Genomic DNA, 17,766 nt, shown 5'->3' on the forward strand with positions numbered 1-17,766 from the left:
AGCCGACCGCTCTACCACTGAGCTACTGAGGAACAAGGGGGGATTCGACCTCCTAGAGTTCAACTCCCGCTCTCAACCCATGAACAATATGAGTCCGAAGCTTCTTTCGTAACTCCCATAATTTCTTCGTAGTGGCTCCGTTCCATGCCTCATTTCATAGGGAAGCCCAAAGTGGCTCTATTTCATTCTATTTCACTTCCTAGCACTTCCTATCATTTAATATCCATCCCTTTGGTCTTATTGACATAAGAGATGTCATTTATAGTCTATCTCTTTCTATATATGGAAAGTCAAGAAATTCTCATCGAAACATCGAGAAATTGTGCATATAGAAAACTCTAAAGAAAGAAAAAAAGGAGACCCATGCCATGATTTTCAAATCTTTTCTATTTAGTAGTCTAAGTTTCTCGATGAGGATAATTAATTCGGTCGTTGTGGTCGGACTCTATTATGGATTTCTGACTACATTCTCCATAGGTCCCTCTTAGATCTTCTTTCTCCAATCTTGGATTAGGGAAGAAGGAGATATTCGCGACTACTGGCGATTTCATTATGGGGCAGCTCATGATCTTCATATCGATCTATTATCCACCTCTGTATCTATTCTTTCTTAGCTAAACAGGTGGAAGATCTATCCAATTTGGTTATATTATATCATGGACTCGAAAAACGGATCTGAATTTGACTGAAATGCACGATCTTCACAGGTATCACTTTTCACGATACCTAAAAGGTGGAATAGCGATTTTCGAACCATTTCCTATAAGAGAATGGTTTCCATTACTTTGAGAAATGGATTCTTATATCAAACTATAGCTATTGCATTAAAGAAGAAAAGAAACTAATAGAAGTCGAAGACGCGGAATGATAGTGAATAGAGAGAAAGATTCTTCTGATTTTCTTGTTTCTATCTACTAGACGCCGTAGAGAATTGAGAATTTTCATGTCTTTCAATTCTCGTACTCGTAATTGGAAAGTTATGGAAGGAGACCCATCATTTTGCAATGAAAACAACATATAAAACTCTGGACAATTTCGAAATCAGGCCAAGCGTCTTAATACATATGCAAAAAAATTCATTATTGGCCCACCATTGATTAGAAGATTTAGCTTGTATGAATCGCTATTGGTTTGATACGAATAATGACAATCGTTTCAGTATGTTAAGGATACAGATGTATCCACAATTCATTTAGAGTTACTTAATAGTCTATTTCTTATACCATATCTCTATCCCGTGAAATTCTCGAGCCAAAAGATGGATGCATATGCTGTGTTTCATTTTGCTAAATGATATCAATTAAATGGTGTATCAATTCCATAAATTGCATATAGCAATAAATAAATCAGCAAAATTCTTTCTAATATTTTAGATAGAAGAAACATTTCTTCTATCTAAAATATTAGAAAGAATGTACCCTTCTATCCAAATCCAATTTGCATCGATAAAATAAATCCAAATTCCAGTAGTAGATGAATAATTGCAAATTTGTGTGTGTACGAGATTAGAATAACTTCAAAATAACTGACATAATTTTGTATTTTTCCTGATCAGAAAAATACATGAAAAAGAAAGGAGGTAGAAAAATTTTTGGATTTATGGTTAAAGAAGAAAAAGAAGAAAACAGGGGTTCTGTTGAATTTCAAGTATTCAGTTTCACCAATAAGATACGGAGACTTGCTTCACATTTGGAATTACACAAAAAAGATTTTTCATCGGAAAGAGGTCTACGAAGACTTTTGGGAAAACGTCGACGTTTGCTGGCTTATTTGGCAAAGAAAAATAGAGTACGTTATAAGAAATTAATCGGTCAGTTGAATATTCGGGAGCAGTAATTTAATCGTTCAAATTTTTTTCTTGTTTTATTATTTTTTTAGTAGTCTTATAGTAGTCTTAGATTTTTCATTTTGATGAGCCTCGCTTTGAGGAATTCATGGAATAATCCATTTTCATGGAATAATGAATTAAGGAAGAAAGGATATGAGTCTACCGCTTACAAGAAAAGATCTCATGATAGTCAATATGGGCCCTCAACACCCATCAATGCATGGTGTTCTTCGACTGATCGTTACTCTCGATGGTGAGGATGTTATTGATTGTGAACCCATATTAGGGTATTTACACAGAGGAATGGAAAAAATCGCGGAAAACCGAACTATTATACAATACTTACCTTATGTAACAAGGATATAGAGAGATTGTAGAAAGGGGATAGGATAGTTATTTTTGCAAGAGACTTGTTGTAAATTCCTTAACTTAAGAAAGAAAAAAGAATAAAAACACAGATACATAACATAAAAAAAAGAATAAATAAGACGAGATTCGACCTCCCCCTACATATTTAATTTCCTCTCCTATACAAAAACTAGCAAGACCCACTCCATTGGTAATTCCATCAATAACACCCTTATCAAAAAACTCCGTGAGTTCGGTTAACCCTCTTATACCGAGGGTAAAGACCCTAGTATAGAAAATATCTATATAACCACGATTATATGACCAACTGTATATATTTTTTTTTACTTGATCTAAAAATTCTTTTTTAGGATTTCCTTTGTAAAAAGAGTTTATTAAATCCAAATTCTGAAAAAAAGAATAAGCGGATCCATAGAAGATATATGCTATGAATAAACCAAAGATAGCTAGACTTACAGAAGAAATTGCATTAGTAATAAATTCATATGAATTTACAAAAGAATTAGAACTTTCCTGGGTAAAGTTTATTGAGGGAGTTAACCACTTTGATAATATGGTTAACTCTGCTATTCCATTACCAATTCCTCCATTATCAAAAGAGATTCCTATGAATCCAATGAACAAAGTGAAAAGTAGTAATATAAGAAGAGGAAATAACATAGTATTTCCCGTTTCATGCGGATAGGCAAAAGTTTTTTTAGCCCCAAAAGACGTAGTAAAGGATCCTATCCTATTTCTTGTATTACCTTGAATTTTTGGTATATTTTGTGAAAAAAAAGAAACTCCACTCTTCGTTGTTGATAAAACGAAATCCCTATTCACTCCTTTGGGTATCCTTTTTCCCCATAAGGATATTGAATACAAGGAACTCTCTTTAGTGCTACTGTAATTTTGAAAATGAACACGCAAATACCCATCAAATGTAAGTAAATATATCCGAAACATATAAAAGGCAGTTAATCCTGCAGTAAAGGAGGCTATTATTCCAAAAAAGGGCGAATACAACCAACTATTACTAAGGATTTCATCTTTGGACCAGAAGCAAGCAAGAGGTGGAATACCACAAAGAGAAAGTGTACCCCATAAAAAAGTAGTTCTTGTGATTGGAATGTATTTTCTTAAACCGCCCATAAGAACCATATTTTGACTTTTATCTGGTGAATATCCAACAAGAGGTTCCATTGAATGAATAACGGATCCGGATCCCAAGAACAATAAAGCTTTTGAATAAGCATGAGTGATCAAATGGAATAAAGCAGCTTGATAAGAACCTATACCTAGAGCTAACATCATATAACCCAATTGAGACATTGTAGAATAGGCTAAGCTTCTTTTAATATCTCTCTGAGCAAGAGCTAAAGTAGCTCCTAAGAATAGTGTTATTGTACCTACTAAAGAAATAAAACTCATTATCAAAGGTAAAGATATGAAAAGAGGAAGAAGTCGAGCTAGAAGAAAAATTCCCGCAGCAACCATAGTTGCTGCGTGTATAAGAGCCGAAATAGGAGTGGGCCCTTCCATAGCATCGGGTAACCATACGTGAAGAGGGAATTGTGCGGATTTCGCAACTGCACCAAGGAATAATAAAAAAGCACACAAAGTAGTAAGTAAAGAGTTAATTCCATTATTAGGAATCCAGTTATTAGCTATTTTGAACAAATCCCTAAACTCTAAACTACCTGTTATCCAAAAAAAACCTAAAATTCCTAATAATAGACCAAAATCCCCTACACGATTAGTTACAAAAGCTTTTTGACAAGCACTCGCTGCGATTGGTCGTGTAAACCAAAAGCCTATCAATAAATAAGAACACATTCCCACGAGTTCCCAAAAAAAATAAATTTGTATCAAATTGGAGCTAGTAACCAATCCCAACATGGAAGTATTGAAAAAACTTATATAAACAAAAAATCTCAAATATCCTTCATCGTGAGACATATAACCATCACTATAAATAAGAACCAGGATTCCTACAGTAGTAATTAGTATTAACATAATAGAAGTAAGTGGGTCAATCAAGTATCCAAATTCTAAAGAAAAATCATTATTGACGGTCCAAGACCATAGATATTGATAGATCGAACTTCCATTTATTTGTTGAATAGACAGTTGAACTGAGAATACCATAGCTATACTTAAGAGTAAAACACTAGGAAAAGCCCATATGCGACGAAGATTTTTTGTTGCTGTCGGAATAAGAATAAGGCCAAATCCCATTGACATAATAACTGGAAGTGGGAGAAGAGGGATTACCCATGCATATTGATATGTATGTTCCATAAGAAAAGAAATTGCAATTTTTACTTCAATTTTTACTTCAATTTTTCTATAAAATTGTTTCCGATTCACCAAACCAATTCTTATCTCTTTCTGAAAGAATAAATAAAAAGAATAAGAAAAAATACTGAAATTCTTAATTTTTCCAAAATTTATCTCATTGAAATAATTAAAAATTAAGAATGGGTTTAGTTGGTTAAATTAAAAAAGTTAATAAAATAACTAGGTAACGAAGTTATTTTATTAACTAAATAAAGATATTTATAAAAATAAAAAAAAAAAAGTGGAATCATTTTACTTTCTATTCATAATTCATTTTTATATTTCTTTAAAACAAAGATGAAACAGCTCTCTTGTTCCATAATTAACTGATTGAGTGAATTCCAATGAAAACCTATGTTTATAAGAAATTATCGAATAGTCCTTACTTCATATAGAACTAAAATTCTAATGACTATAAATTACCTAAGTTTTAGAATGTCTTGTTTAAGAGACTCAGTATTTTTTGTTTTGATTGGAATTCCTTTCCTTTATGGAATACCATTCTGAACTTAATTAACTATTTTCATTTTCCCTTCTTTTTATCCCCCCGTCTTATCTTATATGGGGGATAGGCTTCCATACCATATATCTATATATGGAGTATACTTGATATATAAATAGATATAAATAGATTTAAATGAGAAACCCTTCTATATATTCTATATTATTAAAAAAAAAGTATAAAATATATAAAGAAAAAATGTTAAAAAATTCTTGTTGTCTTATCCGCATTAGACAAAATGAAGTAAAAAATAATTCAAAATTTAAGTATCTTTCAGTATCTAAGTATAAATACTAATAAAAAGAAGAAAGAAGGATTGATTTGCAGCAATAGATGTCTTTCACATACAACTAGAAAAAAGTAATTTCCTTTTTGAATGGCAGTTCCAAAAAAACGTACTTCAATGTCAAAAAAGCGTATTCGTAAAAATATTTGGAAGAAAAAGACTTATTTTTCCATAGTACAATCTTATTCTTTAGTAAAATCAAGATCATTTTCGAGCGGTAATGAGCATCCAAAACCAAAGGGTTTTTCTGGGCAACAAACAAATAATAAGATTTTGGAATAATATGAATTGACTTATCAAAAAAGAATTCCAATTATTTAATAATTTGGATTCTTCTTTGAATGTACTTTTATGTGTCGAATTACTCGGTACAATATTCTTAGAACAAAAAACCCCTCTTATCTTATATATACAAGAAAAAAAAAGTTTTGTTTGGTATACTGTGTGCTAAGTATTCTTTTCCTATCAATGAACTTTTCATAATTTTCCTAATAGAATCCTCATATTCTATTAGGAAAATTATGAAAAGTGGAGTATTCTTACAATAGGACTTACAACTTCCACCTATCTTCTCCAAAATCATAAGGTTAGTAAATCTTATTAATAAGAGCATAAAGACTTTCATTCTAGAAATTTTTAAAAAATCCAAAAAGCCTTTTCTATTTATCCATTTTATTTTAATTTCATCATTAAATAGAAACCCTTTTGGATTTTTTTCATTGTATTGAAAGAATTTTCAAAATGTAAAGGGGAAATTAATTAGAAAAAATTAGTTCTATAATTGCAAGTTAGAAAAAAGAAGTTCCAACTCTTTCAAGCAGTGTTTGTGTTTCTATTGGGCAAAGCAAGAGTTTATTGTAAAAAAAAAAAATGGAAACGATACTACCAAACGAAGTCTATTTTAATGAAAACTCTAATGTTCCTAAATTTTATGGACTTTCCCAATATCGACGATTCCCAAGATAATAGCTATTATTCTTTTAAGTTACCTATTATTTGAAGTTAGCCGCCATGGTGAAATTGGTAGACACGCTGCTCTTAGGAAGCAGTGCTCAAGCATCTCGGTTCGAATCCGAGTGGCGGCATTCTTGAAAAAGAATACAATAGATTAGAAATCAATTCGAAATTTACAATTTTGTAATGGGACCTTCCCCTTATGCTATTTGCAACTTTAGAACATATACTAACTCATATCTCTTTCTCAACGATTTCAATTGTGATTACGATTCATTTTATAACCTTATTAGTTCGTGAACTTGGAGGATTACGCGATTCGTCAGAAAAAGGAATGATAGTTACTTTTTTCTCTATAACAGGATTCTTAGTTTCTCGTTGGGCTTCCTCGGGACATTTTCCATTAAGTAATTTATATGAGTCATTGATCTTCCTTTCATGGGCCCTGTATATTCTTCATACCATTCCTAAAATACAGAACTCTAAAAATGATTTAAGCACAATAACTACGCCAAGTACTATTTTAACGCAAGGCTTTGCCACATCGGGTCTTTTAACTGAAATGCATCAATCCACGATACTAGTACCTGCTCTACAATCTCAGTGGTTAATGATGCATGTCAGTATGATGTTATTAAGCTATGCAACTCTTTTGTGCGGATCCTTATTATCTGCCGCTATTCTAATCATTAGATTTCGAAATAATTTCCATTTCTTTTCTAAAAAGAAAAAAAATGTTTTAAATAAAACATTTTTCTTTAGTGATATTAAATATTTTTATGCAAAAAGAAGTGCTTTAAAAAGAACCTCTGTCCCTTCATTTCCAAATTATTACAAATATCAATTAACGGAGCGTTTGGATTCTTGGAGTTATCGTGTCATTAGCCTAGGATTTACCCTTTTAACCGTAGGTATTCTTTGTGGAGCAGTATGGGCTAATGAGGCCTGGGGATCCTATTGGAATTGGGATCCTAAGGAAACTTGGGCATTTATTACTTGGACCATATTCGCAATTTATTTACATAGTAGAACAAATCCAAATTGGAAGGGTACGAATTCTGCACTTATAGCTTTGATAGGATTTCTTATAATTTGGATTTGTTATTTTGGTATAAATCTATTAGGAATAGGCTTACATAGTTATGGTTCGTTTACATTAACACCTAAATGATTACATAAAATAAAACCTTCATGAAATGAAGGTTTTTACTTTTATGTTTTATTTGAGAACCCCTTGAACGCCTTATCAAAGGGTTCTCAAAAATTCGAGATAGATCTAATTATACTTTTTTACTTATTTCTGCATTATATACTTTTTTACTTATTTCTGCATTAATAGAGCAGACGAGTAAAAAAAAGCAAACCTATTTAGGATAATAATTGGATAAGAGAGCCTCTACCCTGTCAACGGATAGGGAGAGAACAAAATCTGGATAAATACCAATTCCTATTACTGGTAAAAAGATACAGATTAAAATAAAGAGTTCTCGTGGTCCAGAATCCACAAAATTTGCGTTTGGAACATTAAATAGCTTGTATCCATAGAACATCTGGCGTAACATAGATAATAAATAAATAGGAGTTAATATCATTCCAATTGCCATTACAAAAGTAATTAGTGTTTTTGGCATTAACAGAAATTTTGGACTAGTAATTAGTCCAAAAAATACTACTAATTCTGCGACAAAACCACTCATTCCTGGTAAGGCAAGAGAAGCCATTGAAAAGCTACTAAACATGGTAAAAATTTTAGGCATTGGGATAGATATTCCCCCCAGTTCTTCGAGATAAACAAGACGCATTCTATCAGAAGCGGTTCCTGCCAAGAAAAAAAGTGTAGCACCAATAAATCCATGGGATAATATTTGTAAAATAGCTCCATTGAGTCCAATGTTGGTTATGGAACCAATTCCTATAATTATGAAACCCATGTGAGATACAGAGGAATAAGCTATTCTTTTTTTGAAATTTCGTTGACCAAGAGAAGTTGAAGCTGCATAGATTATTTGGATCGCTCCTATTATTACTAACCAGGGCGAAAATAGATAATGAGCATGAGGTAACAATTCCATGTTGATCCGAATCAATCCATATGCTCCCATCTTTAATAATATTCCCGCTAAAAGCATACATGTACTATAATGTGCTTCCCCATGGGTATCTGGTAACCACGTATGTAGGGGTATAATCGGCAATTTGACAGCATAAGCAATAAGGAAGCCAAAATATAAAAGTATTTCCAAGGTTGCAGGGTATGATTGATTAATTAATCTTTCCAAATCTAATCCTGGTTCGTTGGAACCATATAAGCCCATACCCAGAACTCCGATTAAGAAAAAAATGGAACCGCCTGCAGTATACAAAATAAACTTTGTAGCTGAATATAGACGCCTCTTCCCCCCCCACATGGATAAAAGTAAGTAAACAGGAATTAATTCTAACTCCCACATGATAAAAAAAAGTAAAAGGTCTCGCGAAGAAAATAATCCTATTTGACCACTATACATTGCGAGCATCAGGAAATAGAATAATCGCGAATTCCGTGTAATTGGCCAAGCTGCTAAAGTAGCTAAAGTAGTGATAAATCCTGTCAATAAAATAGATCCTAATGAAAGTCCATCGATTCCCAATCTCCAGTGGAAATCGAAGACATCTATCCATTTATAATCCTCCTTTAATTGGATTAAGGGATCCTCCAGTTGGAAATGATAACAGAACGCATAAGTCATTAGAAGGAATTCTAATAAACAAATAGATATAGTATACCACCTAACGACTTTGTTTCCCTTATGAGGTAAAAAGAAAATTAATGAACCTGCAAATATCGGCAAAACAACAAGTATTGTTAACCAAGGAAAATAACTCATGATAAAGTGATAAAGACAAGATACGTTTTGACCAGAAAAGCCCGTGCTCGATTATTTCGAGCACAGGCTTCTTCGGTAAAGAGGAATCAGACGATTCGAGTGAAGTTTTTTGTAACGTATCAATAAGATAGAGCCATGCTACGTGTTGTTTCAGGCCCTAAATAAACGCGGACACTTAAAAAATCTGTCGGGCAGGCAGATTCACATCTCTTACAACCCACACAATCTTCGGTTCTCGGCGCGGAAGCAATTTGCTTGGCTTTACATCCATCCCAGGGTATCATTTCTAATACATCTGTTGGACAAGCTCGTACACATTGAGTGCATCCTATACATGTATCGTAAATTTTTACGGAATGTGACATTGGATCTATAAATTTTTCTTTTCAACATAAAATTTTTCGATCTGGTAAAAATGAAATTAGTACTATAATGAGTCATATGTATTGTAGACACCAGACGAAGCAATGGTTTATCCAAACTTCAAAAAAAAAAATCTATTTTTTAATCTGTTTGTGAGAAAGCGTGAAGAGAGCCAAGAGACTTTAATTTTGGATTTCAACAATAAATAAGAAATAAGAAAGAATTTTACGAATTGTACAGACGAATTCGAATTAGCCAATAAATTGGCTATCGTCTTTTCAATATAAATTATTGCAATATTCAAATTGCAATATCAATGAATTACAAATACAAAAATTCATTTAAGTGAAAAAGAATACTATGCAATAATCTACTAAAAAAAATGGATATTCTCAAATAATACTAAGAAAATAGTATTGATTTCTATTTATTTTAATATGTGCGCCTTTGTTTAGAGGATTCTATGTCTAATTATTCAAAAGTCTAATTATTCAATAAATTAGATTGATTGATACGAGTGGATTTCCTATTACGATGGATGGAAGAAAGAATGGATAGTCCAATAGCGGCTTCAGCAGCTGCAAGGGCTATAACAAAAATTGCGAAAATATCTCCTTTTAATTGGCGACTATCAAATAGATCAGAAAATGTTACGAGATTTAGATTAATTGAATTCAGTATAAGTTCAAGACATATTAGAGCTCTAACCATGTTTCGGCTTGTGATCAATCCATAGATACCAATCGAAAATAAATAGACACTCAAAAAAAGTACATGCTCAAACATCATTAACTAACTCCTTATCAATCTCGATTCATTTCAATATGAGGGCAAGAATTGAACCGATTCAATTAATTACAATAGAACAATTACACAACAAAAGAAAAAAAAAAAAAAAAAAAAGGAGGTATTTGTTGGCAGTAGATGGATTTTACTAAATCAAAATTGTGATTCTTTAGTTATTTATTTTAGATTTGCAATTCTTATAATTTGTACTTTTTCTAAGTTTTCTTATTGCCGAGCCATAGTAATTGCACCTATTAAAGAAACTAGAAGAATTATGGAAATGAGTTCAAACGGAAGATAAAAATCGGTTGCTAAATGAATTCCAATTTGTTGAACATTATTTATGAGACCCTGTTCTACTATTTGGTTTGATCTTGTAGTCCAAAGAATTCCATACCACGACGTATCTGGGATAGTAGTCATTAGTGAAAAAACAATAGTTATACAAACGAGTGAAGTGAACCCATCTCCAATAGTCCAATAATTCTTATCTTTAGACCATTCTGAGCCATTTACGAACATTACAGCGAATATGATCAAGACATTTATGGCTCCCACATAAATAAGAAGTTGTGCGACAGCTACAAAGTAGGAATTTAATAAAAAATAGAATAAGGATATACAAACAAGAACTAATCCCAGCGAAAAGGCAGAATAAATGGGGTTGGTAAGTAATACTACTCCTAGACCCCCTAGTAGAAGAACAAATCCCCCAAATAGCATAAGAATCTCATGTATTGGTCCAGGTAAATCCATTATGGATAAAAAGAAATTAATAGTATAAAATTTTTCATGAACTGACTAAAACTAAAGGATTCAAGGAAGGAAAAAAGGATTAGGGTATTTTTTTGTGTATAAACTTATAGTTATAAATTATATTATATCACGAAAATCTAGTCTGATTTAAAATAAGAAATAATTTCCAATAAGCAGTAGTTTTTCGTTTTTCTTTATAGTTTAATTTTAAAGTTTAATAAAGAATTATTAGATTTTTATAACAGAAAGACAAAATCAAAGTTTAGTAATCAGTAATCGTTCTTGAATTCGAAGATTTTTCTTTGTTTATTTTACTTTCAGACGAATTCCTAATTGTTTGAATTGTGTAATCTCCCATTATGGAGATTGGTAACCGACTTAAAGCAATTTGATTGTAATTCAATTCATGACGATCATAGGTAGAAAGTTCATATTCTTCAGTCATTGATAAACAGCTTGTTGGACAGTACTCAACACAATTGCCACAAAATATACAAACTCCGAAATCAATACTATAATTAAGCAATTGTTTTCTTTTAATATCCTTTTCAAATCTCCAATCCACAACGGGTAAATCTATCGGACATACGCGAACACATACTTCACAAGCAATACATTTATCAAATTCAAAGTGGATTCGCCCTCGGAAACGCTCTGGTGTAATTGATTTTTCATAAGGGTAGTGAATCGTTATAGGTAAACGATTTGTGTGGGATAAGGTAGTTATGAAACTTTGACCTATGTACCTTGTAGCACGTATTGTTTGTTGACCATAACTCATGAACCCAGTTACCATAGGGAACATATTCATTCTAAATATCTATGAAAAAGATATGTTTCTTTCTCTTGTTTGAGAGAGCTTTTGTGTTGAAAATATTCTTACTATTATTGTATTATCTTATTTATAGTGAAACAAGTTGAGAAGAGGTTGTTAATAAGAGATTGCCCAGGGAAATAGGTAAAAGAAATTTCCATCCAAGATTTAATAACTGATCCATTCTCATCCTCGGTAAAGTCCATCTTATTGTGATAGAAATGAAGAGAAATAAATAAGCTTTAGTTAATGTAATAAATATACCCATTGTCATTTCCAAAATTCCAACTGCTTTATTCATTTGGAAAAAATCAAAAAAGGATATATAGGGAATAGATAAATTCCACCCGCCCAAGTAGAGAACTGTTACAAATAAAGAAGAAACTAATAAATTTAGGTAAGAAACAAGATAAAATAAACCATATTTGATACCGGAATATTCAGTTTGGTAACCTGCTACTAATTCTTCCTCCGCTTCTGGTAAATCAAAGGGTAATCTTTCACATTCTGCCAAAGAAGAAATTAAAAAAACCAGAAAACCTATAGGCTGACGCCAAATATTCCATCCAAAAAAACCGTATTTTGACTGTGCTTCAACTATATCAACTGTACTTGAACTGTTAGATAATCATAGTCGGTGATAACATCACAGTTCCCACCGCTATTTCAAAACCGTACATGAAACCTTAGCTTCATACGGCTTCTCTATGATCAGAAAAAGGAAAGGACTGTTTTGTTCCTAGCCCCGGGGGCGTAGATAGAATTAGATAAAATAAAATAGATTTGAAAGTCCTAAATTAGACCAAAGGAATTCCGTCTGCTAGAATAAGAAAAAGCGCTTCCGAATTGATCTCATCCTTTATAATATAATGAAAATTTTTCTTTGTTCAGTAATAACTTAATCTTGGAATAAAACACTTGTTACTTGTTATAGGAATTCAATTAATAAATGGAAAGAGTTGGGTATTAGTTCATGAGCAATTCTGCATGAATATGGATAGAGGAAGGAAATAATGAAAATTTTTTCTAGTGCACTCCATATCTTTTTTACTATTCTTCTTTCCCCAGGGAGGGGGTATTTAAAAAGAAAAAATGGATAAAGGGTTAATTCGTTCTTGATAGCCATTTCCTTAACAAGTGAATGGGAACATACTCTGGATCGGAATCCGAAGAAAGTACTACTTGATAATTTCTACAAATTGCAAGTCCTTATTATGATTCCTTTTATGGGCAAAAATCTCTAATGTTTTAGATTTTCCATTACTAATCCTTTATGTACTTTAGTGTTCCTAACCCTTCACTAACTTTTGGTGGATTCTTCTTATGGATTATTAAGTTATAGTAATAACTAGGAGTATTCTAGTAATGGAATTCCATATCGTGAATCCTTTATTCTTGGCCGCTTCAAGATATGATGACTAATTAAAAAATATCAACCTTGGGATAAAGAGTTTACACTGCTTATGTTTACTTCCACTTTTTTCTTGTACGTAGGAAATGAGATTTTTTCTTTTTACTACAAATTTATAAGCTGTTTTGTTTCACTCATATAGCTATCTAGTTTAACTTACCAACCCAAATACTAAATAAGAAAAGGAATATAAATAGTTAATGGATTTTATAGGAAAAAGATCTATTTTAACGAATCACACGTAGAGATATTGCTAGCACACAAAAAGTTAATGGTATTTCATAACTAATGGATTGAGCAGCAGCTCGTAGACCGCCTGAAAAAGAATATTTATTATTTGAGCTATATCCTGCCATAAGAAGACCAATAGGAGCTATACTTGAAATGGCAATCCATAAAAAAACACCAATACTAAGATCGGCTAAAACAAAATGATATCCCAAAGGGATAACTAAAAAACTTAATAAAACTGATATGACTGCTATAGAGGGTCCAATGCTAAATAAAGAAATATCTCCTCGGGATGGCAGAATATCTTCTTTAAAAAGTAGCTTAGTCCCATCTGCTATAGCTTGAAGCAGGCCCAGGGGGCCAGCATATTCAGGACCAATACGTTGTTGTATCGACGCAGATATTTCTCTTTCTAACCACACAATTACGAGTACCTCTATTGTTATTCCCAAAAGGAGGGTCAAAATGGGTAGAATCGATATCAGTCCATAGACTTCTTTTAATAATTCCAATTTCGAAAAAGAATTGATAGTTTCTACCTCTACCCTATCTATTATCATTTCAACGATCAACTTCCCCCATAATGATATCTATACTACCTAATATCGTCATGATATCAGCCAATTTCATTTTTTTAACTAGCTGAGGAAGAATTTGCAAATTAATAAACCCGGGTGGACGGATTTTCCATCTCCAGGGGAAAAGGCTATCATCTCCTACTAGATAAATCCCTAATTCACCTTTTGGGGCTTCTACTCTTACATAAAGCTCTTGTCTTGACAATTCAAAATTGGGCGAAGGTTTTTTACCAAGAAATTTATACTCAAAATCATTCCATTCAGAATTATTTTCTTTCTTAAAGCGTCGGACTTCTAAATTTTCATAAGGTCCTCCAGGAATTTTTTCTACAGCTTGTTGAATTATTTTGATGGATTCCCTCATTTCACCAATTCGTACTAAATAGCGAGCTAACGAATCCCCTTCTTTTTGCCATTGGACTTTCCAATCAAATTGGTTGTAAGACTCATAAGGATCTACTTTACGAAGATCCCATTGTATTCCAGAAGCTCGTAACATCGGTCCCGATAAGCCCCAATTTACTGCTTCTTCTCCGCTAATAAAACCTACTCCTTCAACTCGCTCTAAAAAAATTGGATTCTGTGTAATAAGTTGTTGATATTCAACAACTCCGCGTAAAAAATAATCACAGAAATCTAAACATTTATCGATCCATCCATAAGGTAGATCGGCGGCTACTCCTCCGATGCGAAAGTAATTGTGCATCATTCGCATACCTGTAGCAGCTTCAAATAGATCATATATTAATTCTCTCTCTCTAAAAATATAGAAAAAAGGAGTCTGTGCGCCGAGATCCGCCATAAAAGGTCCAAGCCATAGCAAGTGAGAAGCTATCCGGCTTAATTCTAACATAATTACCCTAATATAGCTGGCTCTTTGTGGTATTTGAATATTCTCCAAGAATTCTGGTGCATTTACTGTTATTGCTTCTGTAAACATAGTAGCTAAATAATCCCACCTTGTTACATAAGGTAAGTATTGTATAATAGTTCGGTTTTCCGCGATTTTTTCCATTCCTCTGTGTAAATACCCTAATATGGGTTCACAATCAATAACATCCTCACCATCGAGAGTAACGATCAGTCGAAGAACACCATGCATTGATGGGTGTTGAGGGCCCATATTGACTATCATGAGATCTTTTCTTGTAAGCGGTAGACTCATATCCTTTCTTCCTTAATTCATTATTCCATGAAAATGGATTATTCCATGAATTCCTCAAAGCGAGGCTCATCAAAATGAAAAATCTAAGACTACTATAAGACTACTAAAAAAATAATAAAACAAGAAAAAAATTTGAACGATTAAATTACTGCTCCCGAATATTCAACTGACCGATTAATTTCTTATAACGTACTCTATTTTTCTTTGCCAAATAAGCCAGCAAACGTCGACGTTTTCCCAAAAGTCTTCGTAGACCTCTTTCCGATGAAAAATCTTTTTTGTGTAATTCCAAATGTGAAGCAAGTCTCCGTATCTTATTGGTGAAACTGAATACTTGAAATTCAACAGAACCCCTGTTTTCTTCTTTTTCTTCTTTAACCATAAATCCAAAAATTTTTCTACCTCCTTTCTTTTTCATGTATTTTTCTGATCAGGAAAAATACAAAATTATGTCAGTTATTTTGAAGTTATTCTAATCTCGTACACACACAAATTTGCAATTATTCATCTACTACTGGAATTTGGATTTATTTTATCGATGCAAATTGGATTTGGATAGAAGGGTACATTCTTTCTAATATTTTAGATAGAAGAAATGTTTCTTCTATCTAAAATATTAGAAAGAATTTTGCTGATTTATTTATTGCTATATGCAATTTATGGAATTGATACACCATTTAATTGATATCATTTAGCAAAATGAAACACAGCATATGCATCCATCTTTTGGCTCGAGAATTTCACGGGATAGAGATATGGTATAAGAAATAGACTATTAAGTAACTCTAAATGAATTGTGGATACATCTGTATCCTTAACATACTGAAACGATTGTCATTATTCGTATCAAACCAATAGCGATTCATACAAGCTAAATCTTCTAATCAATGGTGGGGCCAATAATGAATTTTTTTGCATATGTATTAAGACGCTTGGCCTGATTTCGAAATTGTCCAGAGTTTTATATGTTGTTTTCATTGCAAAATGATGGGTCTCCTTCCATAACTTTCCAATTACGAGTACGAGAATTGAAAGACATGAAAATTCTCAATTCTCTACGGCGTCTAGTAGATAGAAACAAGAAAATCAGAAGAATCTTTCTCTCTATTCACTATCATTCCGCGTCTTCGACTTCTATTAGTTTCTTTTCTTCTTTAATGCAATAGCTATAGTTTGATATAAGAATCCATTTCTCAAAGTAATGGAAACCATTCTCTTATAGGAAATGGTTCGAAAATCGCTATTCCACCTTTTAGGTATCGTGAAAAGTGATACCTGTGAAGATCGTGCATTTCAGTCAAATTCAGATCCGTTTTTCGAGTCCATGATATAATATAACCAAATTGGATAGATCTTCCACCTGTTTAGCTAAGAAAGAATAGATACAGAGGTGGATAATAGATCGATATGAAGATCATGAGCTGCCCCATAATGAAATCGCCAGTAGTCGCGAATATCTCCTTCTTCCCTAATCCAAGATTGGAGAAAGAAGATCTAAGAGGGACCTATGGAGAATGTAGTCAGAAATCCATAATAGAGTCCGACCACAACGACCGAATTAATTATCCTCATCGAGAAACTTAGACTACTAAATAGAAAAGATTTGAAAATCATGGCATGGGTCTCCTTTTTTTCTTTCTTTAGAGTTTTCTATATGCACAATTTCTCGATGTTTCGATGAGAATTTCTTGACTTTCCATATATAGAAAGAGATAGACTATAAATGACATCTCTTATGTCAATAAGACCAAAGGGATGGATATTAAATGATAGGAAGTGCTAGGAAGTGAAATAGAATGAAATAGAGCCACTTTGGGCTTCCCTATGAAATGAGGCATGGAACGGAGCCACTACGAAGAAATTATGGGAGTTACGAAAGAAGCTTCGGACTCATATTGTTCATGGGTTGAGAGCGGGAGTTGAACTCTAGGAGGTCGAATCCCCCCTTGTTCCTCAGTAGCTCAGTGGTAGAGCGGTCGGCTGTTAACTGACTGGTCGTAGGTTCGAATCCTACTTGGGGAGATTTTATTCATTCTTTAATGTAAGAATTTTAATGTAAGAATAAAGAATTGAATTAAAGGGCTTGCTTTGACCCTTAGGAGTAGGTAACCCGTTCGCTATCCTTGTTTCTATTTCTATTGCATTCTATCTCATCGTATCACATTCTGTTCTACGATTCCACTTCGACAAAAGGAAAGAGCATACCTAAGTTCAATAGCTTTACGTCCGCTATCCCGATCATGATTTTCCTACCCTCAGGGGGAAAGTAAAGGCCCTTCCCCCTTTGGAAGGCTGTGGGCGAGGAGGGATTCGAACCCCCGACACCGTGGTTCGTAGCCACGTGCTCTAATCCTCTGAGCTACAGGCCCAGCTGTCTCCACTGGATCTCTTCCCGGGGGTACCCCTTCATTTCAGGTTAAGAAGATGGGAAAGCGCCTTTCTCTCTATAAGAACAGTGCGTTCCGAGGTGTGAAGTGGGAGAGAGGGGATGTGATGATTGAGGTTTTGAATAAGACGACCTTTGCATTTTAGATTTG

The sequence above is a fragment of the Triticum urartu genome, unplaced genomic scaffold (assembly GCF_056163025.1).
Source record: "Triticum urartu cultivar PI428250 unplaced genomic scaffold, HENAU_Tu73 scaffold1416, whole genome shotgun sequence".
NCBI lineage: Eukaryota > Viridiplantae > Streptophyta > Magnoliopsida > Poales > Poaceae > Triticum > Triticum urartu.